The following is an 8,141-nucleotide window of genomic DNA, read 5'->3' on the forward strand; positions in this document are numbered from 1 at the left end:
TGGAATTTGTGAAAATTGGTTTTTATATATTTTTAGCAATGTTGAAAATGGATTTGATTCTTAGTAATATCGTTTGTGGTAGTGTCAGAAATTTTACTAAATAAGGAAAGATTCTCATCACCCAAGTGTCAATTGGACAAAAACTTGGAGTCATACCACTTGTATTCTGTGATGAATGAGAACCTTCATCTTTAGGAAGTTAGGACTAATTCCTTGTTGACATGTAGATGTTAGTCGAGTGAAGGACTGGAAGGTCTAGTACACATTGTTGTGCACTGGTCAGGTCCACCACAAAGAATGATAAGACTATTCATTATGATTTACTAAAATTTTAGTAAACATGGTTATACTTACAAGATTAAGTGTAATTTTGAACCATTTGAAAAGTTTCAATGTATGACAAAACGAATAAGAAGAATTATATAGGCAGAAAGATAAAAGTTTCTCCATTCTGAAAAGAAAGGAGAGTACTTAAGTATTGTGTTTTATGATCATCTTAGTGATTATGAAACCATGTCACAATTGATCCTTTACTAACACCTTATTGAATTTGTATGGCAAAGAAGAGGAATCAACAATTTTTGAAATTGTTAAATCCAAAGGTGAATCATACGTTGTTCCAAAATCAAGTCTTAGAGTCATACTACAAGATTGTGCCTTGAGTGAAACATCTTTAAAAAGGTTTGTAATACTCATCAAATGTGGAGTAAAAAGGTTTCTTACTCTTGCACATTTGAAATTGGTAAGGTATGATGATAAGATAAAGACCAACTAAGACCAATTGTGTGAAGTGTTTGTCTTGATAAGAAACCGCACCAACTCTTGAATATTTGTTTGTAAAGGAATGCTTCTTGACAAGAGAATATTATATGTCAAGAGGTTAGTGGGAGTCTTTAAGGTCTTGAAAGGTTTCACGAACTAATCAAGAATAAACCTATTGTTCAACACCAACACACGACTTGAGGTTTGTAACCTATCGTGTTGACACATCCTTGTTTTTGTGACCATTCCTGGTTACTATGCATGTGAGCTCTATGAGTTCTCATTTGATTGCACAAGGCGAAGAACCTTGATCAATGAAAGCACATTGACCAGTATAGGTGAGCTGCTAAACAACTTGGAAGCAATGGTAGGCCATGTACTACTAAGTGTCAAGAAATTAAGATTGAACAAGTTCAATCCATATGAGTTTGGATTTTTCACAAACCTTGTCTTGTGACTATGGTTATGAAAAATTCACATTGATAGAAATAAATACACCATAAAATCTAAGTGGCAAAGGTTTCTCTCCGCCTCATAAAAGGTTTGTGAGGAAACGCTTTCACTAAGTATATTTAAACAGTTAGCAGATGTGTTAATTGCATTCGCAATTTCGATTATCATTACAGAATCCCTCTTCATAGTTCAAATTGTGAGAAAGAGAAAATAGCTTGAACATTCGAGACATACTGTTGTGAGTTCTGAAATAGTTTAGAAACACGTATGAGCTATTTAAGGAAAGGTGAATGGCTTTGTGAAACCTAGATAAAGTCTTATTGAAGCATCTTGTATCAAAAATCTTACCTTTGGTAAGAAAGTCAATAAGTATTGATTTCTAGAAGTCCAACTAATTTATGGGTACATGTCAAAGTAAGTGGGAGCATAAGTGTTATGCTAGTAAGGACATAATTATTGTGCTAGTGGGAGCATAATCATTATGATAGGTGTTGCGAGTTAGCAATGCTATTTATAGGAAACAAAGTTTGGATTTGCAAAGTTGTAGAGTTTGAAAAGTTTTTTTTCTATAGTAAGGGAGAGGACACTTATACTTTATTTGGAATCTAAAATCTTGGATTGAAGTATTAATTGAAATTAGTCATGAGCATATATGAATAGCAAATTGAAATGTTTGAACATTGGAAATTCTATATATGGAAATATTATGACGAGAGATTGGTAAAGTATCATATATTTATTATGAATCGTATCCTATATGCTTTGGGTATAGGATCAATTACATATGTTATAATATTCTCCTATTCTGATTTTCCAAGTGCCTAGGGCATTAAGAGGGAAAAGGTACCAGAACCGGATATGACTAAAGTGATTAAACAATTGTCAAGGACGATCTAAGGTTCGCTAAGGATTGGTCGCTTGTGGGCAGTTGGAAGTATAGTAATGAATGGTCTATATTGACATTATTATGATTAGATAGGATTCTTTTAGGAATGAGTTGTCATATGGCAAATATGGAATTGTTTCCATAATGGATGTTAGATATTAAGAATCTATGTGTAGGTTAGAAACTTTTATGCAAGAAAGATGTTCTAATGAATGTACTTTTAATGTGACACTTCATATTTATAGTGTTGTCTTGTAAAAATCTCCTATAGAGCACTTTGTAATTTTGTTGGCAAAGTCTCTGTGACTTTGGTGCATAGACATTACAAATAGAAACATTGCGTAAAATGTTAGAATCTAACACATTCTTATAGTGGAAGAATTTGGTATTCTTACACTTATAAGGATTTGGAATTGTGAAATGAGCATCATTGGAAATGTTTTCAATTGATCTATTTCACAAAGTAAGGATCATGGCTAAACATAGTGTGCATGCTTGGAGCATGGGATAATATTGTTTTAATTCAAGTATTAAGTTGATTAATCGAAAAATTATACAATGAATAATGTGTAATCAATATGGTGATTGAATAAAAGGTGTTATATTTATACTCAAAAGTGTTGAGACCATATTATATTTGATTATTCTTGTGTTTCACTTTGCGTGTTTTGACTTCTCGAATAATGAAATTATTCAAACTATCCACAGTCAATCATACATTGGAAGTAGGTACTGAGGGAAGAGTGTCATGAATCCGACTGTAGATTCTCTAAGTGTTTAGACATAGTAAAAGTCTACTGCAGTGTTGATGAGTACTCCTGAAACAGGGATTTAAGTATTGGATTAAACCCACACTCACATGAGTCACTTCACTAATTTTATCATGAGTGATTGTGAGACGATAATATTATATATTCTTAAAACAAAGAGATATGATTTGTTGTTTATGAATCGGTTGCACATTCATAGTACATAAATGCATCAGTAACATGATGTTATAAAACGTATTGTTGTGTGTGATTTGATGAGTAAATATTACAAGCATATGAGTCGAAGTTTATCCATTCCTTTTACCCTAGGGGGATAAAAGCGATATATGTGGGCTCCTCGATGATATAGTGATGATACCTGAAGCGCTTGGTCAACCCTGGACAATCGAGTAAGGAAATTTTTCAAAAAGCCTTTTAATGCAAAGCCATGTGCTAGTGAAGTAAGAAGGAAATTTCTCAGGAAAGAATGTGAGAGAGGAAAATAAAGTGGAGAAAACGGAAGTCAAGGTTGAAGATGCGAAGAAGGAGAAAAAGCTTATAGGTGGCTCATGATTTGACTGCCATTACTGTATTGGAGCGAATCACATGGAAAATGATTTTATTCTTAAAAAGAGGGATGAGAAGAAGAATAGAGTTAAGGATGAAGCCTACTATATGGAGAGGCTAGAGGAAGTGAGACAGAAGACTAAGGGAATGTCATTGGTTGCAAAAGGTGTTAGATGAGGTGTCTAAACCCATAACTATTTTTGGTATGTACTTTATTTGATTATGAGCTTGGTCCTTTTGGGTTGCCTTCACTCATGCAACTTGATAGGATGACAAGTGGAGAGAGAGAGAATGACTTATTATATGAATAATAAATTGGTACTCAGAATGATTTTATTAATATATTACAAAATTAATATATTATTTGGAAATCATGTTATTAATTAGTAATTAATCAGAAATTAATCTAGTATAAATTTTGGGATTAAAGGAACTGATTAACAATGGAGGGACTGATTATGTAAATCAGTAAGAATTATAGTTTGGGCTAATGGACCTTATTGATATGGGTCGGACGAAAATCTATGGAAATCCCATAGAGTTTTCATCCAAGGCCCTTTCATATGGGGGTTTATGGATTGCTTAAGGCCTAAGCAAGAGAATTAAGGTTTCCACCTGAAAACCCTAATAGCCTCAACTATATAAACCCTCCTAACATAAGGATTTTCGGGCCCCCTATGAGTTTTTGTGAGAAACCCTAGCCAAAATCCCTCCCTCTCCAAGTCTTCCTTTGCATTAAGTGTTTTTGATGCCATTAGAGGTGCAACATTTAGGGCACTAAACTTTCAAACGTCAATGAGTTCTTTTTATATGTACATAACAAGTGAGGTAAGGTTTCTAACCCTAATCATATGTGATTTTTCGAAATCAGTATGCTAGGTATTACTGTTTTTGCTTTGTATGATTATTTGCATGTATAACTTGAGAAAAACCTAGATCCAAAGCATTAGGGTTGAATGTATGTCATAGAAATGTTGTATTTCTCAAAACCCATCAAAAGGAATGGATGAGGAAGAAGCCCTTCACACGGGGAAATGTTTGCAAAGCATGACGATAAGGATGAGGAGATTGTCATTGGGAGATGCTTCGTCTTGACAGCTGCTTATAAGTTACCCATGACTTCGCATGTGTTGTGTGACGAGAAATATGATGACAAATGATACATTGATAATGGTTGCTCTCGTCACATGACTTGAAAGAAGGAAACCCTTAGAGATTTTGGAAGTCTGGAAAATGTTGGGGTGGTGAATTTTGGAAATAATAACAAATGTAAATTCAAAGGACATGGTAAAGTAACGAATGGCAAATTTACTATTAATAGAGTAGCATATGTCAAAGGTCTTCATCATAACTTGTTAAGTTTTCGCGGCTTGTTATGGGCACTGACAATCAGGTGGTGTTTAATGAAGTGGGAAGTGTGATTTTGAGTATAGACACAAAGGAAGTTTTTCGCAAATCAAAAACAAAAGTCAATATGTATACGCTTGACATAAAACCTATTGTAAGTGTTCCCTTTGTATGCTTACTTTCGAAAGCATCATTAGACATCAAGGTCAATTGAATTACGATGTTGAGGGGGAACATTCTATTGTTAATCCAATTATTGAGGGGGAGCATAATGAATTCTTACCAAATACTTCGCATTTTCAAACTGAGGTTTTTCATGGGATAGCTGATAATATGTCCATTGCAGGCGACAAATCTGAAACTGATGAGCCATTCGAAAATGCGCCAATACATTCTGATCCTACATATCCACAGATGGACAGATGGACACAAAGTCATCCACATGAACAAATTCTGGGTGATCCACAAGCTGAAGTTTTGACAAGGGCTCAAATACATGCGAAGAATGAGGTAGTTAATGCTAATCAAGAGTTTTGTATGCTCAATGTGTTTATTTATGAAATTGAACCAAAATCAGTCAAGACTGCTATCCTGATTGGATTATATCCATGCAATCTGAATTCGCTGAACTTGAACGAAATAAAGTGTGGTATTTTTCCGAAACTTGAAGACATATTAGTAATTGGTATAAAATATATTATAAAAAACTAAAACTGATAAAAAATGTAACATTGTTCAAAATAAGGCTAGGTTCGTAGTAAAAGGATATTCGCAACAAAAAGGTATGGATTATGAAGAAACATTTGCCGCTGTTGGAAGACTCGAGGCTGTTTGAATCTTTTTAGCCTATGAAGCACACAAGGATTTTGATGTATATCAAATGGATGTAAAGTATGCTTCTCTTACTGGAGTGATAGAAGAAACGGTGTATGTCGAGCAACCCCCAGGTTTTGTAGTTTTAAGGTTGTTTGTAGTTTTAAATAGGCACATCGAGCATGGTATTCCACTCTTACTAATTTCTTAAAATCATCCAAATTAAAACAAGGATTAGGTGATCCCACTCTCTTTCGATAGAAAGTTAGGAATCATCTCATGCGTGTTCAAATTTGTGTTGATCATATTATTTTTGCTCTACGGATCCCCCTATGTCTAAGGAATCTGAAAACTTGATGAAAAGCCAATTTGAGGTGAGCATGATGGGCAAAATAAATATTATTATGGGGTTAAACATTTGTCAAAGTAGAGATGAAATTTTTATCAATCAAGAGAAATACTCTCGAACTCTGCTTGAAAAGTTTGATTTGACGAATAGTTCAAAGTTACGAGGACCGATGGCAGTTGGAATAAGATTAGGTCCTTCGTTAGACAAACCAACTGTTGATCTCACAGTATACCGAATCATGATTGTTTCATTGTTATATCTAAAATCTAGTCGACCTGATATAATGTTTGTCGTTTGTAATTGTGCTAGGTACCAGTTGAATCCCAGGGAACCACATCTCACTGATGTCATGAATATTTTTCGTTATCTCAAAGACATAGTTTCGTTAGGATTGTGGTATCCTTCGAAAACATGTTTTTTTATACAAGCATTTCCAGGTGCATACATGGGAGGTTGTTAACTTGATCAAAAAATCACAAGTGGCAGATGCCAACTTTTGGATGAGAAGCTTGTTAGCTAGCAATCGAAAAAGTAAACTTGTGTTTCGATTTCCACAACAGAAGTAAAGTACGTTGCTACTGGAGCTTGCACTTCTCATATCATATGGATTGAAAGTCAAAGACGTGATTATGCAATCAACATGAAGAAAATTCCGTCGTATTGTGATTCATAAAATTGAGCTTCGTTACCACTTTATCAAAGATCATGTTGAGAAAGAAACATTAATGAAGCTCATTTTTTGAAAACTATTGATCAAATTGCTGATATTTTCACAAAACCATTGAATAAGAAAACTTTTCTAAGGATTTTATCGGGCTTAGGCATGCTAAATGCGAATGGTGTTCCTGGTTTGAATTCGTCATAATGTGAAGTGATGTCGAACTCTCACTAATCCATTCAGAGGTTACTGTTCGTAGTCAACGCTTCGACACACTCCACATTCAAAATTCCTTTGAACAATTCAACACATGCTTCACTACCTTATTCCTATCACAAAGTCGATACTTTCATTCTTTATGACAACATTTTACACTTTGCATGCCTGATGATAATTTCTTTCAAAAACAAAAGGCCAAAAATATTTTTTCTTCTATTTTGTATGTTTACCTTGTTTGTGAAGCATTCTAGCGAAGATCTGTAGTGGAGCATGTTTTTCAGCTCTAGGAGAAGGTAAATCTTCGATACTTTGTAGTAGTTATGTGTCCCTAGAAGTATGTTGCAGCATGTTGACCCAAGCCTCTATGACTCAATGTGTTTTCGAAGCCTTAATGGATTTCTCAACACGAGGATTCCTTCCCAATCAGGCTATATTCACATTAGTTCCTGAGCAACTATCATCTTCTCAAATGAGTTAAGAGTTTTCTGCTTGGTCCACTAATAGTAGAGGTACTTTTGATTCTTTAACCAATTTTTTCATCAACTACTCTTACACGATCACATGCAATGACCAATACCTAAGACACCTCTAGTTCAAACCAACCAACTTATATGTATGAGGTATGTAACCAATTTGTGGTTATGTTCTCGATTCATGAGACTGTGATGATGGTGAATCACAATATTTCGAAACATTGATGGAATTGATGGGGAACTTTCATTCAAGACTGTAAGTAAGCATTTGTTTCAATACCTTAATTTGATAATCAAAATCATATTCTTTCTTTTTGCGTGGTCTTGCTAAAATGTTCGGAACCCATGATATTTCCGTTTGAGTATCAGTTTGATTCTTTGTTGCTAGAAATAATTTTCTGACCATACTTGTCACTGATTACACTGGTCAAACTATTAATTTCTTTTTGTGAGTGAGAAAAGAGAAGTGTTGGCATGACCATGGGTTCGAAAGCCAGTATGGGAGGAAGTGGTTCTTCGAAAGGTGATGAAGATGCTAAAGTAGTTGGGAAAGTCATGTCTACTCAAATTCCCATTCCATTGCCCAAAATTTCATCTATAATTACTTCAACAACAACAATAGACAAGCCCTTAACGGAAGATGTTGTGTTTGGTTCTGCATTTGGAGGTTCAAGTTCTTCGAAGCCACCTCCATCGACTGAAGAAATGAAAAACAAAAGGAAAGGCATTTCAACAGAACCTACTACTGAAGAAAAGAAAGCTGTTGTCGTGAAAGAAATGGAGAAACAAAGGCGGATTCAAATCATTTGTCGACAAAGAGCTAATGACCCTCCTGGTTTGGAAAAGTGTGATCCTTCGAAACACT

This window comes from Lactuca sativa, chromosome 8, assembly GCF_002870075.4.
Source record: "Lactuca sativa cultivar Salinas chromosome 8, Lsat_Salinas_v11, whole genome shotgun sequence".
NCBI lineage: Eukaryota > Viridiplantae > Streptophyta > Magnoliopsida > Asterales > Asteraceae > Lactuca > Lactuca sativa.